At 40.4% G+C, this 22,255-nt stretch overlaps 3 non-coding genes and 1 pseudogene across 3 annotated transcripts; all 4 read left to right on the forward strand.

Annotated features, from left to right (window-relative positions):
• The first annotated feature begins 218 nt into the window (after window positions 1–218).
• LOC130077590 (U2 spliceosomal RNA) lies at window positions 219–409 on the forward strand. The gene has a single exon (XR_008805793.1). It is a non-coding gene; the product is annotated as a U2 spliceosomal RNA (small nuclear RNA).
• Window positions 410–8,322: 7,913 nt separating this feature from the next.
• Window positions 8,323–8,486, forward strand: LOC130077585 (U1 spliceosomal RNA). The gene has a single exon (XR_008805788.1). It is a non-coding gene; the product is annotated as a U1 spliceosomal RNA (small nuclear RNA).
• A 7,619-nt stretch (window positions 8,487–16,105) lies between these two features.
• Window positions 16,106–16,282, forward strand: LOC130077596 (U2 spliceosomal RNA; annotated as a pseudogene).
• Window positions 16,283–16,929: 647 nt separating this feature from the next.
• Window positions 16,930–17,093, forward strand: LOC130077586 (U1 spliceosomal RNA). Its single transcript, XR_008805789.1, has one exon. It is a non-coding gene; the product is annotated as a U1 spliceosomal RNA (small nuclear RNA).
• The last annotated feature ends 5,162 nt before the right edge of the window (window positions 17,094–22,255 follow it).

Here is a 22,255-nt window from a genome sequence, read left to right on the forward strand (position 1 = left end):
CCCCTAACACACACACATTTCTTCAGCCTTTTTCAAATATGAGGTGTGAACGACCGGTAAAAAAGTAAAGGGGGGTTTATGACCCTTTAGCCTTATCTGAGTAATGTTAACAATGACTTTTTATGCAAGAACTTTGAGTTAAAAAAAAACTGAAAGCTTACCATCATCAGATTTGCTGTTTCAAAGAGTGCAGTTGCTACTGCTGACCAATTGTGGGTATCGCTTCTCGGCCTTTTGGCTAAGATCAAGTGTAGTATCTGTTCTTATCAGTTTAATATCTGATACGTGCCCTACCCGGGCACCATATATTAAATTGATTTTTGGATCAGGGAGATGGAATAGGGGCTTGCTCCGTCCACTCCACGCATCGACCCGGTATTGCAGTACTTCCGGGAACGGTGCACCCCCTAAAGTGGTTAATGAAAGATGTGTTGACTATTGTTACATTACAATTGATTAACAGCATGTTATGTTGTGTCGGCATCAGAGGTGTCTTGTACATTTATTATTGGTGTTTTTAAATTGGCGTTGGCGTTCATTTTCTATATTTACAAGTAAAGGTGGAATAATGATCATGTTTAGAATGCTTGCTTAATATATATAAAATGCTGTGTAGTGATGCAGCCAATTATCTTTTTTAACTGCTTGTGAAACTGTAGGTTTATTCAATGATAAACTTTTGTGTACAAAAGCTGTGGGTCATAATTCGGCTTATTAGTGCCATTTGCCCCTGCTGGCAGATGCTGTAACTGCTAGGGCTGTGTATCACCAACAATGTCACGATACGATACGTATCACGATACGATATGTATCACGATATGGATCAATTTGGAATTTAAATTTCTTTTGAGCTGAGTTTAGTAACAGTAATATCTGCTTATTGAATAACCAGTGTTATAACAGTTGTGATAACTGAAAAACAATGAGTTAAATGAATAAAAAAGCTTAGAATGGCTCTTCCTTCTGCTTTTAAAGTCTGCCTCAATAACTGAAATGACAGTTATAGTGACACTGAAGCATGTCTACACTGCTCAATGACTAAACAAAACTTAAAACATTCCATAAAAGCAAAAACGGTAACAACTTAAATTTAACTTAGTTTTCTCAAACTCTTTTAAACACCTAGGATTTAACAGGTCTTAAGTGTTGGAATGTGCACCAAACAAAGTCATTTCTTCTACGTTGAAATCATTTTAAATGATTACATTTTCAAATTTTTATGCAGAAACAACAATTGATTGACATGCTCAGGGTTAAGAGAGTGACAGCAGAATATCTCGCTTAACTTCATCATACAACCGGGGAATTGCCGTTTCTGTTAAAAACCTTTATGCTTATTTAAGACATAACCAACTGTGTTTAGAGGATACTTACCAAGAACGAAATTTTTTACATCATTTTGCGTGTTTTAGTCTGTTAAAGCGATATAATCTCGCGAGCTGTATGTGAGGCGGCTTTACTCTCTATGTATGCACGCAGAGAAAACCAACTCTCAGAGAGCGCGCAAGTACTGAATAGTTTAAAATCGTTTGAATGTTTAAACTGGTAAGACTTAAAGACATGCAAATGGTAAACTTTAGTCACGATGGCCCGATTATGCAAGTGAATATTCCGTCATGTCCCGACTCCTAACCGTGAGCGTGTAGTTTCACCGGCTGCAGCGCTGGACGCTTGCCCGAGACGAGAGAGAGAGAGACGCAGCACTGCATTGAACTCACGCTGTTTGTGAAATTGCGTCTCACAGAAAGTTTTAAAATGACTGATTTGATTTTATAATCTGTGTGGATTCATTTACTAATACTACAACCTACATGCTAAAGTGAATCAATGTTTCCGGGAATTTCCCGCATTATAAACTGCGGGAATTATTCAAATTATGCGCAATACCTGCGCCAAAATTCGAGCCCTGAATTGGCTACATTCAAAAGCACAAAAAATATCGATACGGCAGCTGCTGTATCGATACGCGTATCGCCAGGAGTTCATGACGATATATCGTTGTATCGATATTCTGAGCTCAGCCCTAGTAACTGCACCATTTCACATGCAAAACACGTGTCTCTTATTTTTGTTGCAATAAGCTGTATTTTATGATTGCTTGCAACGATAATTAAACAAATAGACATGTAAAAAATTATATGCAGCTTTTTTCTCTTAATGCATGTCTATGAGAGAGAGGAGATAGAAGGATGTTAATCCATTTATTAATTAAAGCGCATCTCTTAATCTTAACATATCGCGATCAGTATGTGTCCAGTTTTCTATTGACTCAAAACATTCCAACCTTTGATATTTTCAGATAATGACTGTCGTCAATAACAACTCCGCTGTATAACAAACCACGACTGGCGCCATCTTTCGTCCACTTAGGGATTGTATTGACAATAGGCCTATTTCACAAAAATGGCCGCCGAGACCGAAAGTAGGGTAAACTCTTTTCCGGTGAAAGCGCTAGCAGTTGCAGTCGGAGGACAAATGCGGAGACTAAAAGCGTCCAGTCCTGCTGCGTACCTTTTTATGTTTCAACTCAAAGAAGACAACCATATTTATCACTTCACATCTTTCCGTGTTTTGCGGGTTTTCGTGGAACAACTGGGGTGAAGTTAAATCCAGTCCTTCCAGAAAAAGTTTTTTTTGTGATTGTTGCGGGCAAAAATCCTTGATTATGCGTCCCGTTTTCTTAAATGCCATGGAATATGCAGGATATTTATGCAATGAAATTGCGGGAACTTGCAAAAACTGCCGTTTGATGAAAAAGAGGGGGAAAAAAGTGATTTCCCCAACACCCTGTTCTCACTAGGCTACTACTTTAATATAAAGAGTCATTTCTTATTTCTTCCTATGATAAGCAAGCATATACATCACAGAAAGTGCTGGGAATATTTAAGTTCTCATCTTGTTTTATTTCGGACCTTTATAAAAACATCAAACTTACAAAACAAAATATAAAAATATAAAGTGTGCTCCTGTTTTACAGCTTTTCGATGATGGTCGCGTAATTACATCACTTCATAACGTTCCCATGGCAACAGGGGGAAATGGCTGCTCTTGTGTGAAGCAAACGCAACATTTTTCAACTTTCTGCTAAGATATGTGACTTTTTTGCAACAAAAATGCGAGGATTATGAAATCATGCAAGCCCCGCATATTTTGCACGAAAAAGTGCGGTGTATTTGAAAAAATGCGGCCCCCGCATAAACATGCGGACTTTGGCTAATTATGCACTAAATCATGCGATCGCATAATCACGTGTTTCTGGAGGGACTGTAAATCACGGCACAGACGGCAGAAAGACGTGTGTGAAGGAGGAAGCAGATCTTGAAATAGTGTGTTGATGCCAGTTCGGGAGTGATGCCCTGACAAAACATGTTTATATCGCACTTGATTGTTATCTGATTTGCACGTTATGCACTTATTTATTATTATTATTATTAACTGTTGGCAAATTAAAATTGTTTGTAGAAGTTGTTTTCTGTAACTTTCTTTCCCTTTTTTCTTTTTACCTGGGTGCGCTTTGCCAGGCCTGCTGTTTATTTGTGCAAGCTGGAACATTTATTAAACGTGTAGAATACTTTCCTAACCATTACATATAGTGTTATATATTTTCCTTATGTATTATTCAATATATATTGCAATATATTAACACACCATTAATATATTGCAACCATTTAATATATTGATCATTCACATATAGGGAAATATATTTTCTTTTCATAAGGACCCCAGACAGTAAAATGTGATTTTGTAACATTGATTTTTTAAAACATGTTATATCACTTCAGTTCATTCATGTTTTTAGTCTAACTATTTTTTAATTATTTGCCTTAATTACATTATTAGACCTACTAGCAACGTTATGTCAAATTCACTGTAATGATGTACAATTCTTAGTTTCATTCATGGTGGTAACATGAAAAATGAGCCATAATCTATTCTAGTGGAAGATTGCTGCAATCTCCTGGAAAAACTAACACTTAATAACATGAAATTTGAACAAAAGCCACTAGATTTCACTCATAGCCTACAATCAGACATCATTTCAATGCATTTATTTATTTTGTTTAGCTAAGTGTGAGCTTAGTCATCAAGTGTCATGCCATTTAAATGAATAGAATATGTTTTTTTTTATTTAAGTAAACATCAAGAATTTGTAACCTTTGTCCAATTTTCGATCTTTTCACAGCTCCCTGAAAACTATCAACAAAACGGACAACATCTGCTATTCTTACTTTTGTCAGATGGATTAATGACTGAGAGAGAAAACAAGCTGTTCACTATGGAGGGATTATTGGGTCAGATTGAAAACTAAAAGTCTAAAACTAAAAGTCTTAAACGAAAATCAAAAGTCTAACTTTGAAACTAAAAGTCTAAGTCGAAAACTAAAAGTCTAAGTCAAAAATGAATTTGGTATTTAGGATTGGGCATTTGGTATTTAGGATAGGGCATTTGGTATTTAGGATTGGGCATTTGGTCATTTAGCCATTTAGGATTTAGGATTGGGCATTTAGGGATTTAGGATTGGGAATTTAATCATTTAGCCATTTAGGATTGGGCATTTGAGGATTGAGGATTGAGGAGTGTATAGGGGTATGAACGTCAACACCGGTATTATGTTGTGCCATGATATGGATTTTGCGATACCGAGGATACCGTAGGCTATTCATAAATTCAAATTTTGAAGTTATATTGTTTTGTTCAATTTGGTACTCTTTACAACTGTTAACACTAATGACGATACAGACAGAATCGAATACGCTGTTTAAGGAAATGGCTGATTTGGCGCTTCATACGCGTGAAGTTGCTGAGGCGATAACCGCTGTCCTGTGACGCGTTCAATGAAGGACCGTAACGTAGAACACATCGCTAGTGCTAAGCGGCTGTTCATAAAGGATGCATCTTTTGCGGTGGAATGGGAAATAACAAGGTAATGAGACGCAAGTTTGACTTTTAACTTGAGCGCAGCATTTTTAGAATGCCGTTTCATTTGCGAGACGCGGGTGCAACACCAAAACAAGTTCGTCAAGCACAAACAAACGTTAAAGTTCTAGGCTACTGTATGTTTGAGATGTCATGTTTTCATGAAGGTTGAAAGGCTAAAAACTGCTATTATTATCTTTGTTTTTACAAAACGTTTACTGCTAATAATATTATCCACGTGGAGACATTTCCCCGCAATGTAACGTTAGGCTATGAATAACAGGACACGACACACACATAAGCGCGCGCATATACACACTGGTCCACTATCTTCGTGGGGACTCTCCATAGACGTAATGGGTTTTATACTGTACAAACTGTAGGCCTTTATTCTGTCTCCTTACACTAATGAATTAGTTTGTTTGAAAATTTTCATTGTTTTTTTCTTGTATACTTTTAAGTTCTATTTATTTGGTGCTTTGTTCAATCTCAAACCATTATTTTATTTTTATTATTAAGATGTCTGCACAAGAGTTAACTGTAATCTGTGCAAACATTAAACTTAAATTAAACGTCTCGCTTTGGTCTACACTGGAAGTGTTCTGCTCGCTCTGCTAAAGCTAAACTATAATTACTAAAACTGAAACTAAATAAAATAAAAACGATATATAGAAATGTGTTTGCAAAATAAACACTAACAAAACCATTAATGAAACTAGCTAAAACTAAACTGAAATTTAAAGCAAAATTGAAAACGATATTAAAATAAAAACTAATTTAAAAAAGCAAAACTATAACAACAGATATTCCCGGCGGAGACAGAGCACACCCGAAGACGGCTCTCACTCAGAAATCAATAAAGTCTTCATTCGCTGCCGGTTCTCATTATGACAAGACGAGCAAAAAGTGGAAAGACATAACAAGTGCGTTCAGGCCTACCTCATGTTGCACGTTTGCACTTTTTGAGAGAAAAAATGGCACAAAAAAAACATTTCAGGTCTATGTCCAATGAAATGCCTCACCTTTTTCTAGTTATCTAGTGTTAAAATACATATTTTGCCTGTAATTTAACTAAGGTGTACTAAAATGTGATTCCAATTTTTTTTCTCATATCGCGATATAATATCGATATCGTCCGGACAGTGAAAAATATCGTGATATGAATTTTTGCTCATATCGCCCACCCCTAGGAGTGTATGCAAATAAGGAGGCGTGGCCCAAATACTGGAGGCTGGGTTTGAAATGGCAGGTGCAGATGCACCTTATGGACAGCAGAGGGAGCTCCAGTCAGTCCAGTGCTAAGGAGCACACTGTAATGAAACCAAACAGAGCGAGTGAGCAGGTCTGGAGCGAGGACTGTACTTTATAATGTGATAACTTCAACTTAATGACAGCATTGTATAGGGGTACTGGAACGGTACATGTATTCCTATTGAACCGAAACGGTAGCCTACGGGCGTCACGGTTCGGTGCACGAATTTACACGGAGAATACACGGTATAAAAATAAATAAAACTCTAAATAGCGATACATTTCGCTCTACTCGCGTTTGGTGTGAACGCAGCATAATAAACAGGCTGCGACGTCAAGGTTGCAATGTTGGAGTGTGTGCTGCAAAGTTCAAACTGCAAAGTGTGTATATTTGTGTACACTCGCAATAAAATACAACATTGTGCTTTTGTCACACTCTAAAATCTTGTCAAACTGTAACCTACAACTGTCACCCAACCAAAATCTCTCTCTCTCTCTCTCTCTCTCTCTCTCTCTCTCTCTCTCTCTCTCTCTCTCTCTCTCTCTCTCTCTCTCTCTCTCTCTCTCTCTCTCTCTCTCTCTCTCTCTCTCTCTCTCTCTCTCTCTCTCTCTCTCTCTCTCTCTCTCTCTCTCTCTCTCTCTCTCTCTCTCTCTCTCTCTCACACACACACACACCTAGTTCGTTCGCGCCCACGCCTCCCCCTCTCTCTCTCGCGCGCACACACACTCCAGCATTGCAACCTTGACGTCGCAGCCTGTTTATTATGCTGCGTTCACACCAAACGCGAGTAGAGCGAAATGTATCGCTATTTAGAGTTTTATTTATTTTTATACCGTGTATTCTCCGTGTAAATTCGTGCACCGAACCGTGACGCCTGTAGGCTACCGTTTCGGTTCAATAGGAATACATGTACCGTTCCAGTACCCCTATACAACGCTGTCATTAAGTTGAAGTTATCACATTATAAATATAGTCCTCGCTCCAGACCTGCTCACTCGCTCTGTTTGGTTTCATTACAGTGTGCTCCTTAGCACTGGACTGACTGGAGCTCCCTCTGCTGTCCATAAGGTGCATCTGCACCAGCCATTTCAAACCCAGCCTCCAGTATTTGGGCCACGCCTCCTTATTTGCATACACTCCTCAATCCTCAAATGCCCAATCCTAAATGGCTAAATTATTAAATGCCCAATCGTAAATACCAAATGCCCAATCCTAAATACCAAATGCCCAATCCTAAATACCAAATGCCCAATCCTAAATACCAAATGCCCAATCCTAAATACCAAATGCCCAATCCTAAATACCAAATGCCCAATCCTAAATACCAAATGCCCAATCCTAAATACCAAATTCATTTTCGACTTTTAGTTTTCGACTTAGACTTTTAGTTTCAAACTTAGACTTTTGGTTTTCGTTTAAGACTTTTAGTTTTAGACTTTTAGTTTTCAATCTGACCCAATAATCCCTCCATAGTGTGAAATAGGCCTATAACTAACGTTATTTCTCTTGTTTTCAGGACGATTGTTTTATACATTGTAATGGATTATAAAGTAACAAGCTGGATTTACATTATCCCTTAAATTTTAGGACCTTTATTACAAACAAAACGGATAATAGAAAGATCATATATTTTGTCTATATTATACAAATAATAGGATTTGAGTATGATCCTTTTTTTTTCTTTTTTTTTTTTGTAAGGCATGAAATGACTCGAGACTCGGACTCGTGACAAAAGACTCCAGACTTGACTCGGACTCCAGATGAAAGACTTGTGGACATCTCTGCAGTCGAGTGTTCAGGGAATGTAGACTCTCGGCCAGTCGGAAAGTCTTTAGTCAACAGTCGGCGTACAGACCCCTTTTCAGTTAGTAAACATTGTGACTTTTTTGTGGGCGGAGCTTAGGTGGAGGCAGAACGATTCCCTCGGCCACTTCACTGACGCTAGTTAGCAAGTTCTGTTTTTTAACAATGACTGGAGAAAATGACTGGAAACTCTGGATCTTGTTAAATCATCGGTCATGTCGTTTTTAGATCATAGATTGAGGGTTTAGAGTAGATCTTGATGATGAACCAAGTGTAGTGAAGTGGCGTCTCACCGTGGTTGAGGATGATGTTGCCTTCAGTAAGTCCTCGAGAGGGAACGTGTACAACTCATACTTACCTGGCAGGGGAGACACCATGATCATGAAGGTGGTTCACCCAGGGCGAGGCTCAGCCATTGCACTCCGGTTGTGCTGACCCCTGCGAATTCCCCAAATGTGGGAATCTCGACTGCATAATTTCTGGTAGTGGGGGACTGCGTTCGCGCTCTCCCCTGTTTTACTGGTACAATAATAGAATTGGAATTTGATAAGATTATAAGTAGTTACTTCATGTATTTAACATTTATAAAGCTGCAATGCTCTCAAAATTCATCTTTCTTTTTAAATCATCAGTTTGTCCAGTAGTTTCTCTAATATGGACGTGATAACACAGTGGATTATTCAGTTAAAGTCCCCCTGTAGTCAATTTTATCCTGAAAACTCCTTTGATCATCAAAATGACAAATGTAAGTTTTCTCCTTGAAAAAAAAAATTCTTCATGTCTTAAAATAACTTGAATGTAACTCTACACTCTTGCCTTATTTAGTATATGCTGTTCTATGAATATGCAAATTAGCCCCTCCTCCACTCACTCACCCCAGCTCCGAGATCCACTCGTTGACATCACACGTTGACCTGATTGGTTTCAAGGTAGTTTGTGACATCAGAAACACCAGCGATTTCAAACAGTGTTTTTGAGACTGTCTTTGGTTCACTGTAGTTTTAATGAGAAAATACTCAGCAATGCTGTCGACTTATGCTTTAAGACAAACTAGGGGTGTCGCAATATAACGGTATTGACGATAATCGTGATATTCAAAGCGTGAAATATCGACATCGTGTTAATTTAGAGTGTGGCAATATACCGGTATTGGCGATAACCACGATGTTTAAAATGAATAGGACTTTTATGATAACATGACACGTATACTCCAGCGCCCGTTGAGGTGGCAGTATTGCACCCGCGACATCTATCAAATGAGGAGAAGACGAAGCGCGCGCCCGCGCAGCCACTCTGGTATGGGAGTTCTTCGGCTTCAAAGAAAACAGCACTTTAAAGGGAGTCGCACACCGGACGAGAAGCGCAGAGAATTCTTTAAAATTCGAACACATTATTTTCTAGGAGTTTACACACACCACCGCCGGCACCATTCGGCGTCTGTCCGCGACGCCCAGCAATGGCTCGGATTTTCAGGTGAGATTCTCAAATCATTCAGTTAACGGATGCGCTCTGACTGAGGTAAAGTGTTCAGACTGCAGACTTAGCAACGATTGTATTTAATTGTACAGTACAATCATAACATAGTACAGACATGATCTTAATTTCATAATGTCCTTAAACATAACAATATTGCTGGCCATGAACTGAGAAAGTGCGCGTCCGGTGTGCTACACGCGACGCGGCGCGGAGCTGCGCTTCTCGTCCGGTGTGCTTTAGCCCAACCCATCTCCGTGTCCATCACCCTGCGGATTACGCTATTTTACAGAGAGTAAATTGCGATTATTTTACTAGTCATGGAATGGGAAATGTGACATTAACCTGTTAACAGTGGGTTTTTGTTTTCATATGTTTAAATAAAGGGTGATTATTAAGTACCCCGTTTTCTTTACTCGTCTTATTTTTGTATTTGCACTTGATTTGTTTTGTTCAAATCTGCATGACTTGCACCGGCGCAACAATAGGTTTAAGAGCTTTTTAGTTCTTCAGGAAACATTCAGACAGTGTTTCGCTCCAGTTTGAAACCAGATATACTTCACATGCTGGTCTTACTTCACAAAAAATGTGCATTCTAATATAAGAACGCAAGAAGTAAAAATGCAAAAAATAAAAATAAAATAAACAAAGTAAAAATTAATTTGACTGATTTGACATTTTTTCCCCCAAGGTTTCTATGGATATCGCGATATATCGATATCGTGAATTATTTTGGCCACAATAACCGTGGTGTGAAAAATCTAACATCGTGACAGCCCTAAGACAAACCATGTGCAAATTCATATTGAAAAGATTAAAAGCTTTATCTTCACCACAGGTGGACTTTATAGGGTTAGTTCACCCAAAAAGGAAATTTCTGTCATTAGTTACTTACCCTCATGTTGTGATTGGCCAGCTCCGCACTCATGTGTCGTGATGCTCACTTGAACAGCGTCGGCCAATAATGAGCCGGCGTTCTGACGTTGAACCCGGAAGCGCTGCACAGTTTACTCTACGTCAACAGCGTAGGAGGTTCTTTCACATTTTACTGTTCTGTAGTGAGTGTGACGTAGGTCTATTGAGTTTTTTTTTTGTCTTACCTCCCCTCCCCCCTCATACCCCTCATACCCTGATAGCTTACCATCATCAGATTTGCTGTTTCAAAGAGTGCAGTTGCTACTGCTGACCAATTGTGGGTATCGCTTCTCGGCCTTTTGGCTAAGATCAAGTGGTCTGGTCAGACGTCTGAGACAGCGGTCGCCTCTTGTGGGACCTTGGTCTCGTGTGTTGCTTGTCACACGGGACACACACCCTTCAGGAGGTACATTGACAAGCGGCTTTTAAGTGACGACTCGTTCTACGAGGAATCTTCTTGTTTTAAGGTAAGCAGGTTTTAACTTATTTATTGTATATTTATTGTTGGGTTTTAGCCGCAGCGTGCTGGTGGTGCCTCCAACATGTCGGCTGCTCGTGCCGGCACAAGGAGGCACCACAGCGTGCGTTTTAAATTTAAACCAAAAGAGGATAGCACTCTCCCGGTCATGTCCAGACTGGACTTTTCTAGGAAGTGCATCCAACAGTTACTCGGTTTTAAGGTTGTGGACATAAACTGCCTGTTGACTCTGCCCCTGAACCATGGTTTTGATGTGAGTTTTGCTTCTGCTTCCTTACTAAGTACTTTTTGGACTCGATTTGAAATGTGTAAAGCCAATTTCTCCATGTTCACTGTGGAAAAACTGACTGATAATTCACTGAAAGTTGTGATTGTCAGGATGTTTAATGAAACAGTTAGTGGAGAAGATATTTCTGTGTGGTTGGCAAGATATTGCTCTATTCGTGGACAACCAGTCAAGGTTTTAGATGAAGACGGTATCTGGAGCTGTGCGTGGAGAGTGCCCATTAAACAATGGGCAGATCCCAACAGCTACCATGGCCTGAGTCAAATACCTTCTATGATTGTGTTGGGAGAGAATAGAGGCTACATCCATTACCAAGGGATGCCCAAGCTATGCCGCAAGTGCGGCAAACTTGGACATCTCGCCGAGGCATGCCAAGAAGTAGTGTGTAGGAAGTGCAGAGAAATTGGGCACATTTTTGAAGAGTGCCAAAATGGCAGAAAGTGCAACCTCTGTGGAGAATCATCCCATCTCTACAGAGACTGCCCTAAAAGTTTTGCCAACAAGTTAAAAAGCTACAAAATGGCCGCCCCACCCAAAGAACAAACAATTGAGGAGGCGGGCCCCGAGGTTTTGGCGGGAAATTCAAACCCTCAGCCAGCCTCAGGGATTGGACAGGAAGGAGGAAGTGGGGCGGCCACAGGGGCGGAGTCAATTCTGGCAGTTGGTGAGGGGGAGGAAGCCAATCCTCAAAATGAAATTGAAAAAGAAGACAGTATGGAGGATGAAGAGGAGGAAATGGCTTCCTCCCTAGTAACCGTGTCTGAGGTTAGTGTGTCCACGAGTGGGAGTGAAACAGATGTTTCGCTCCCCAATGCTCAAGTGCAGAAAAGAACTGCGAGATCTCCTCTGGTTCAAACAGAGGAGAAAAAGCTGCGGGTAGCGCATCGGCTAGATAGTTCCCCCCTGGAAGATCTAGCCCGTATGTGGCCCGCAGAATCTCCTAATGAAGTCTCCTTTCTGCATTTCAAGCTAAGAACATCGTCGCCAAAGGATTCGCAAGAGGCCTACTCTGCGAGCCCTGAGGCGTCAAGCACTTGCCCCTCTGATCCCAGCTCATCTGGGGAAAAGGGAAGGCAAGTGCAACAAGAAATAACATGATTTTAATTATATCTCTGTAGTCCCTTGGTTGCTTTTAAATGTCTCACACCCTTTTAACCATACTGCTCATGGCTCTCACTATCTCCACAATCAATGTGAGAAGTGTGAAGAGCAATACACGAGCACAGAGTGTGTTATCCTTTTTAAAATCTTTTAAGTCAGATGTGTTTTTATTGCAAGAATGTGGTCTGCCTTTTTTAACAAATTACAGGAAGTGGGAGGAGATTTGGACCCCAGGACTTTCCATCTGGAGTGGGTCCAATTTTAACAAAAACGACGGTGTTGCTATTTTAATAAAAAATCCCCATGTTTTGGTGAAGGGCAGCACTGTGGTGAGGGACGGGCGGGCAATTTTAGCTAGTCTGACTTTTTTAGGTAAGGATTTTAACATTTTAAATGTGTATGGTTTTACAGGTAAAAACAACAGGTATGAGCTTTTAGAAGACCTGCAGCCCCACATGCTAGGTAGGGCTCCCCTAGTGGTAGCAGGGGATTTTAATTGTGTTTTATCAAGACAGGATAGAAAGAGGGTAGGAGAGGATTTTAAGGTCGACAAGACATCGGTTTTATTACAAAATATAGTCAAAGATTTTAAGTTAGTTGACTGCTTTAAAACAATGCATCAAAGAGAGGAGGGCTTCACCTGGTTCAGTGGTGATGGCGCCAGAGCCTCTCGAATTGACTATGTTTTTACAAGGGACTGCCCGCCGACCGATGCTACATTGAGCCCCCTCTTCTTTTCTGATCACATGATGCTCTCCTGCACCCTTTCACTACCCACGGGTGTGACTGTAGGGGGAGGGCTGTGGAAGCTGAACTGTTCCCTATTAGAGGATGAGGAAGTGATTAGTGAATATAGGGAGCAGTTCAGCCAATGGCAGACCCTCCAAGACTTTTTCGACTCACGTGCACAGTGGTGGGAGATGGTGAAACAAAGGACAGGACGGTTTTTTAAACAAATTGGAAAAGAAAAAAAGAATAAAGAAAAAAGACGCATGATGGGGCTGCAAAAACGACTGCAGAGATATTTTAACCTTTTAAACAGTGGATTGGATTTTACAGAAGAAATTAAAGAATTAAAGAAAGAAATGTCAGATTTGTCCGAAACAAAGAGTAAAGGTGTCATTTTAAGATGTAAGGAGAGAGAAATAGAAGAAGGGGAAAAGTGTACTAGATATTTTTTTAAAAAGACAATATCACGGGGAGGGTCAATTAATACTTTAAAAACTTTTACAGGTGGGGAGGCAAATACAACAGACCTGATTTTAGGGGAAATTGAAAGTTTTTACAATAATTTATACAGCACTAAAGAGGTACACAATAGCATCTTAGAGGAAGTTTTAGGGTTTTTAGACAAAAAGGTAAAGAGTCCAGATGTGCTTTTATCCCAAGATTTTACTCCTTTAGAAATGCACAAAGCGCTAAAAGGTTTTAAAAAGGGGAAGTCCCCAGGCTTGGATGGACTCCCCTTTGAGTTTTATCTGACTTTCTGGGACATTTTAGCACACGACTTAATGACAGTTTTTAAAGAACTTGAGACTCTTGACAGACTTCCAGACAGCTTTAGAGTAGGGATAGTTACATTACTATACAAAAAAGGGGACAAGACTGACTTGAGAAACTGGCGACCAATCACTCTTTTAAATTATGATTGTAAACTTTTTAGTAAGATTTTAGCTACACGTATGTCGACTGTTTTAGAGGACGTAATCCACCTGGATCAAGCATGCGCTGTGCCCGGCAGGAAGATCACGGACAGCCTGGTACTGATCAGAGACGCCATCTGTTTTGCGAGAGACAGAAACATTCGGCTAGTAGTCCTAAATTTAGATTTCGAAAAAGCCTTTGACCGCGTCTCGCACCAGTTCCTTTTTAAGGTACTGGGTAAAATGGGGTTTCCAGGGAGGTTCATAGCCTGGGTGGGACTGCTGTACAACGATCTGTCTAGCAGAATTTTGGTTAACGGGCATTTATCCAAAGCTGTAAAACTCTACAGCGGCGTCCGTCAGGGGTGTCCTTTATCTCCCCTTCTGTATGTGGCTTGTATTGAGCCACTGGCACAAATCTTGAGAAGGGATAAATGGATTAAAGGACTAGACATCCCAGGGACTGGTGGACTGACGGCGACTTGTGTTTTATATATGGATGACGTGACCCTTTTAGCGACTGACCTTTTATCAGTACGAAGAGCAATGGACTTGACTGACTGGTACGGTCGGGCCTCGGGCGCCAAGCTCAATAGGAGTAAGTCCGAGGCCCAGCTCTTCGGGCCGTGGGGGAACGTAGACATAGTTGGACTAGATTTGGATTTTAAAGACAATGATTTGAAAATTTTAGGTGTAAAATTTGACAGAGAGGGTGGAGGACAAGGAAACTGGACTGACATGTTAGGGAAAGTCAGGCAAAGACTGGGCTTTTGGGGACTGAGACAATTGACGTTTGAAGGCAAGATTTTAATTTTTAAAGCAGCGATTTTACCACTAATTTTACTTGTCTGTTCTGTTTTTAGTCCCCCAAGACGATTCCTGGCCAAGCTGGAGAGGGCGGTATTTTATTTCCTGTGGGGGTCCAAGTGGGAACGACTAAAGAGGGAGGTCATCAAAAAGAAAAAAGAAAATGGCGGGAAAGGCCTCCCAGACCCCCACCTTTTTTTAGGCAGCCGCTTTGCCGCCCTCCACATCCAATATGCCATGACCCCATCCAGAGAACACAAGACAGCAGCCATGACCCGATTCTGGATGGGGTCATACCTAAGAACTTTGAAAATTTTACCCATTGATCTTAAAAGTCCAGTGTCTTTTAATTTGTCAAAAGAGCATAGTTTTATTAAGAAATTTTTAAAGAAATATCTTTTAGAGACAAATGATGCCACCATTTTAACTAACCATAAGTCTCTTATCTCTCTTGTGCAGGATCGGGAATCGGTGAGTCCGGTTCCAGGCCTCACACTAGGTGAGGCCAAAGACGTTTGGAGGAACGCAGCCCACCCAGCTCTCCAGAACAGGCTGAAAGACTTGTCGTGGATGGTGGCTCATGAGATCCTCCCGGTCAGGGCGGTCATGCACTCCAGAGGCATGGCCAAAAACTCCACCTGCCCACGGTCCGGATGTGGTTCCCCGGAGACCGTCTACCATCTGCTCTGGGAGTGCGGCGCTGCGCGGGACCTGTGGGCCAAGACCGGCCCCCTGTTTTTCCCGTGCCTGCCAGCGGGTGGGGCCCAGGTGGACTACAAGCTCGCCATCCTGGGGGTGGGTCAGGGCTTGAAGGAGCTTACATCACCCCAATTCTCCTCGCTCTGGCTCACCCTAAACATGATCAAGGATGCCATCTGGGTCACCAGAAACCTGCTGGTGGGGAAACGCGTTACGGTGCCCCTCCACGCGTGCGAGCAACTGATAAAATCAACGCTGCAGGAGGCGCCGGACGTCGTTATTCGGATGGGGGGGCCGGGCCACACGGGGAAGGTCCCGGCCGCCACCGACCCTGGCCGCCCGTAGATGCACCCTCACCACACCGGCTACGGGAACAGCGGGCCAGCGGGCCGGAGGAGAGGGGATCTCCGCTGGGCACCGGAAGCGGGGAGTCTGGAGCCTGTTCTGGAGACCTGGAGTGAATGGAAAATCTTGATAGGGACTCACCCGCGATCCTGTACAAGAGATGTTTTATTTGGCATGTTTTATTTGTTTTACAGTTTTAATTGCATTTATTTTCATCCATTTAACTTTCTTTTAAACAACAAATATCAACATACATGGACTTTTAAACTACACACCACACAAAACTGATTTTTAAACGTTAAATGTGTAATTTTTGTTTTAAAATATGTGATTTTTAAGAAAGGAAAAAAAAATGTGGAAATGGAAATAATGGAAAAACTGTGAAAATAAACTTTTTTCTAAAGAAAAAATCTGTTCTTATCAGTTTAATATCTGATACGTGCCCTACCCGGGCACCATATATTAAATTGATTTTTGGATCAGGGAGATGGAATAGGGGCTTGCTCCGTCCACTCCACGCATCGACCCGGTATTGCAGTACTTCCGGGAACGGTGCACCCCCTAAAGTGGTTAATGAAAGAAATTTGCTTCGTCTTGTGTGACAGTAGAGGTTAGTAGAAGTAGTTTATGTTACTGTGTATGGGTGTTTTAAAGTTGTTGAGAGTGGTCATAGTATTTTGTAAATATTAAGCAAGCATAATCATCTTTCTACCTTTACTAGTGTGTGTGTATATAGTATTTTGTGTGGTGATGCAGCCGACTATCTTCTTTTTTCATGTGAAACTGTAGGTTTTATTCAATGATACACTTTTGTGTGCAAAAGCAGTGGTTCACACTTCACAATTTGATTTGTCCCCTTTGCCCCTGCTGGCAGATGCTGTAACTGCACCATTTCACATGCAAAACATGTCTCTTGTCTGATTGGTGGAGTCGAGTCAAATCTCCTCTATGATTGGTAGAGAGATCCACAGTCGAGTGTTCAGGGAATGTAGACTCTCGGCCAGTCGGAAGGTCTAATTGTCAACAGTCACCCTAGACAGTACAACTGGTAAAACATGACTGATGATTTAACAAGATCCAGAGTTTAGATCATAGATTGAGGGTTTCTAATAGATCTTGATGATGAACCATGTGTAGTGAAGTGGCGTCTCACCGTGGTTGAGGATGATGTTGCCTTCAGTAACTCCTCGAGAGGGAACGTGTACAACTCATACTTACCTGGCAGGGGAGACACCATGATCATGAAGGTGGTTCACCCAGGGCGAGGCTCAGCCATTGCACTCCGGTTGTGCTGACCCCTGCGAATTCCCCAAATGTGGGAATCTCGACTGCATAATTTCTGGTAGTGGGGGACTGCGTTCGCGCTCTCCCCTGATTTACTGGGTCAATAGAACTGAAATATGAGTAGAGGGATTGAGCTTAATTGTCATCTATTGGACTTGTGTGATGTTATCTACACTCCTGGACTATAGTTTTTTGTTATTTAATCATGTTTAAATTGCATTTGTAAAGATTATGAAATGCCGGACACAGAATTAAATAAGTTTAGGTTCAAAACATGTAGTTGATGAGTGATTCTATTGTAGTTTTTGTTCTTTAATCATGTTTAAATTGTATAAAGCAAATGTATACAATATTAGACATTGAATTTAATTAAGTTCAGGCTCAATAAGCAACTTTTAAACTTTAATAATAAACTTTTGTTTGGAGCTGCTGAGGGACTCTAATCACTATAAGTAGAATCAAAAGGGGGGCGATCAAGTAACACACAGTATAAAACATAAGTGGTGTGAACATGTGTTGCTGCATTTTGTCATTGTTATTGATGGCATCATGTGTACTATATATAATATTGATGTTGTTCATTATTTAAGGTAATGTATTGATCTGTACCAGGGACAAAAGATAGTGTGTTGTAGGAAAAGCTTATAGAAGTTGCCTTTTCCACAACATAGTTGTTTAAACAACATGACAAATAATCAGTTGTGAATTTATATAAAATATTAGTTGCATGAAATATAAAATATTAAAACTAGGGCTGTCAAATGATTAATCGCGATAAGTTTGTGTTTACATAATATATGTGGGTGCACTGTGTATAATTATTTTGTATATATATAAATACACACACATGCATGTATATTTAAGAAAAAAATATTATTTATATATAAAATATTTGTATTTATATATAATCAAAATTATATATAAATCTATATACAGTATATACATGAAAATATTTCTTAAATATATAAATACACACACATGCTTGTATAAATGTAAAATATTTATACACAGTGCACCCACATATATTATGTAAACACAAACTTTTATTTTGGATGCGATTAATCGCGATTAATCATTTGACAGCCCTAATTAAAACATAACAATATAAGCAATATTCAGTGTAAAGTTTTGAAAGAGGAATTACACAACAGTGTTCCTAGTTGAAATTCACAATAGTTTATTTGTGTGCGTCCACAACTGTGGTGAAATGTTCATAACTTGCATACAATGTATTGTCCAATCCTTTAGAGGTAGACATTATTTTAATCAGACAAAAACTCTTCTATTGTACTTTTTGTGTCCCTGAGTTGTTTGGTTGCGGAGCGTCCAAGAGAAGTAAGATTAACTGTGTGTTTTCTTTTGTACAGTGTGGCTCTGGACAAGATCGCTCCGCTGTGTGAGACGCCTGTGCAGATTCAGGGAGTTTTGCTGAGACCGAGTCTGTGGATCTGGCATCACAGTGCACGCACATTTTAGTCGACTAAAGGTTGATGAGTCTCTTCTGACAACTGATGAAATCCTGGAGGGTCTTGGTGATATTTGGTAAAGAAATACCCAGTTTGCTCAGAATTGGATCCTCTACTAATATCCAGTGCTGAATTCTCTCGGATGCTTTCGTGAGGTTTCTTCAAACATGAGGCTCGACGGCAATTCGAGGCGACTCCTCGAGGTGAGAGATGAGTCTGGGTTTGAGTTTTCTGGAGTGACCTCATTCTGCACTGTATGTCAGAGGACAGGCAAACCTTGATCCGTCACATTCTTGGCTGACAAGCCCTCCTGATGAACTCACTAACACACTTGGAGTTGATTTTCAGGAAACTTATCAGGAAACTAATTAAACTTATCAATTTGATGGCGGATCCAGAAAGGTTCAAACGACAATCACTAGTGACAACTGGAGACTCACCCGTTGTAAAATGCAAAAGACTTCGTTCGGACTTCAGAGCATACCTGTCAACACTCCCGTTTTTCCCGGGTTTCTCCCGTTTTTTAGCCCCATCTCCCGGACCCCTCCTTGTTTGTTATTTCTCCCGGGAAACTCCCTTAATTTGCATGGCCCAAACTCCTTTATGAATAATTGAACCAATATGTTTGTCTAATGTTGACCAGTTGCCAGATCTTGTATTAAATGCATTATATTCACACAATTAGGGGTGTAACGGTACATGTAATCGTATTAAACCGTTTCGGTACGAGGCTTCCGGTTCGTTACGCATACAAACCGAACGATTCCTTGGACCATTTTTCCTGCCGACAAAATCCGCGCTGGCGCGACCACCACAACGTTGCGCGACATCAAATGGCAAACGTAATGAAAGCGTAACGAAACTGCCCTACTCATTATATTGTGATTCACGGACCGTTTATCAGTTCGGACCAGCAACATCTGCAGCGCGAGCCGATCTTGATCAAGCGACACTGTGTCACTACACAGCGCTAAGAGATCCAGTGAAGAAAACATTTGAATTCGCCACTGAAGTAATAACATCGCTGCGAGATCTAGTGAGAAGCATTCACATTTCTCCATTATTAACCGTAGATCTCTATTAGATCAAACAGCGCTGACGTGGAAACCAGGAGAAACATTGTGCCGTGGATGATCTAGTTATAGGCTTTAAGTCCACAGACCAGCAACATTCACCATGGATTTAATATAGTAACACAGTAACTGTAACCATGGAAGTTTGGCTGGAATAGTGAAATGCTTTAAGTACTTCACACATCTTTTCCCAGCACTTCAAAACTCAAAATAATATCTAAATATTATATATATAAATATAGGCCTATATTTAAATGTTATTTTTAATGTGATGACCAAAACATTATTTGTTCATCCTTCAAAGATTACCCCCATTTATAAACCTGAAAGTTTCAAGATGTAGGAAAACTCAAACTTATTTAAAGGAGTCATAATGTGCAATTTTCACTTTTCCATGAGAATCAATGTATGTTATGATTGACTAACGATTATACATTTGCCGGGATGCCGATATTCAAAAGTGAAGCGTTTGTTTACCCCAGGGTTCTTAAACTAGCCAACGTGCACGCGCACTCAAATACGAGATTTCAATTTCTCCCCCGACATGACGTCAAGACGGGGCCGGATATACCATATATGGACACCGCAGAGGAGGCCCGCCCTGCCCCTCTCCCCATCATATTCAGTCAAGAAAGATGCAAGAACGTAGTGCACACGTGAGTTGCTCTGTGGTTGACTGTCATAATCCACATTCTAATGTTTTTTCTTTACCCAAAACTGACCAAACTACAAGGGACAAGAGGATGAAATTTATTTTTAATGACGCTGTTCCAACAACCATCTCAACTTGCTCAACGTTAGGTGTCTGCGCTAAACATTTCACAAAAGAATCTTTTACAAATTTGGGCCAATATCAGGCGAAGTTGGCATCGAAGCTACGTTTGGAAAAAGGTGGCATTCCAACAATCAGGGACTTGCCTGAATTTGAAACGGTAAGACTGTGTTTTTATTACTATATTTTGTGTAACAAACAGCAGCTAACTACTAATGCGGTTAATGTATGTGATAAGGATAGATACATTTAAAAAACAGTCAAGAATTAATAAACATAAAGAAAAACATAACGTTACATGTCTGCAGATGAAAATGATTAAATATCTAAAAAACCACAACGTCAAAAAAGGCAAAAACAACACATTATAGCAAACGTTAATCTCTATAACCACTGTAAGCTGAAAATAAAGTAGACTACATCTCCGTTAATGTAATCTACATTAAATTAAAGCTAAACTTATGTGGGAGAAAATAGCAAAAAACGTTTTAGCTCGTTACTGATGTTAATGTATGTCTCAGTCAAAAAAATTGTCTTTACCATTCAGAGACATGTTGATGTAGACGTCCTTCAATTGACTGTTGTTCCTCTTCCGTTTCCAGCTCTGGTTCAGAGTCTGGCTCAAACATATACGGTTGAATCCCGTAGGTCGCGGCCAGGTCGGGTTCATTAACAACTTGCGCCATGATCTCTTTTTGGAATGATATGCTGAAGTTACCTGCGGTGTCAAGCCCCCTCCTTCCTGCCACCAATCAACGCGCCCCTCATTTGCATTATTAAAATGACCGTCCACGACAGCCAAAACCTCGCATCAGATCTCGCGAGACAATAATGCATTCAGAAATAAGGGTCAAACGAGCTCTGTGTTTATTTTTTTCCAATTTTTCTTTTTTAGAAGGGCATGAAATGACTATAATAGAGCGTGGGTATCAAAGTTAATACTACATTATGACTCCTTTAAAAATATTTTTTCTTTTAATAAATTTCTCTGGCATTTCTTTCTTTTTGCTGTATCGAAAATGTACTGAACCGTTACACCCCTACACACAATCCACACATCCCAGTTGCGCAGTCGCAAAAACCCAACCCCACCCCACCCCCCAACCCCAAGATTTCGAACAGAGATGGCGACAAAGAGGAAAAACTGCGGACCGCAGCTTTAAATAAAAACTTTAAATAAAATATGCTTACTACTTTATGTAGCCCACATCATGTGACACAAGCCAGTGAAAGGGGGCATTGAGATATTGGCCAAATGTGAGTACCAACTTCCCCTGACACTGATGTTGTGATGGTGCTGGGATCCCATCAGCAAGAAGTGCCCTTCCAGAGGAAAAGTCATCCTTCTCTCTCTGTAGGAACTGTCAGACATTCAGGAAGATGAAATCATAGCCTGTCATCCTTCAGGATGGTGAGTTTGTGTTTGTTTAGTTATATTAGAATAGAGGGAAAGCCTAGGTAAGTAAGCTGACCCGGAAGACCCTTTTGTGTTTGTTATTTTTCTCGGGAGTTAGGAAAGTTTACTCTGAGTTGTAGTTTAGATCAGTTAGCACACCAGTCCTTAACTTCTGTATGTTTATATTTTCCGTTTGGTTGTTACTTTTTGCTGCCAATTAATTTGCTTTTTTTTTTTTTGCCCTGGCCATTGTGATTTTGTTTTGGAATTTCTGACCGGCTTTTTATGTTTGTCCCTAATCTGGTTTGTAACAGAAAAGCTTCCTGATATGTTTTTTTATTTTTTTTTATTAAATGCCAATCACATTACAAATAATAAACATGACAATAGTCCAACATATTGTATAGCTCACGGGCCTGGGACTGAGAGTCCAAGACAATGTCCACTGCCTTTTTAAAGTCTTCAAAATTCTGTCTGTCCAGCAAGATCTGTGGACGTGGATGACTTAAAAGTATCGCAGTATGTCTTTTTTCTGTACTTTTTGT

This window comes from Rhinichthys klamathensis, unplaced genomic scaffold, assembly GCF_029890125.1.
Source record: "Rhinichthys klamathensis goyatoka isolate OS25496 unplaced genomic scaffold, OSU_Roscu_1.1 h1tg000760l_1, whole genome shotgun sequence".
Classification (NCBI taxonomy): domain Eukaryota; kingdom Metazoa; phylum Chordata; class Actinopteri; order Cypriniformes; family Leuciscidae; genus Rhinichthys; species Rhinichthys klamathensis.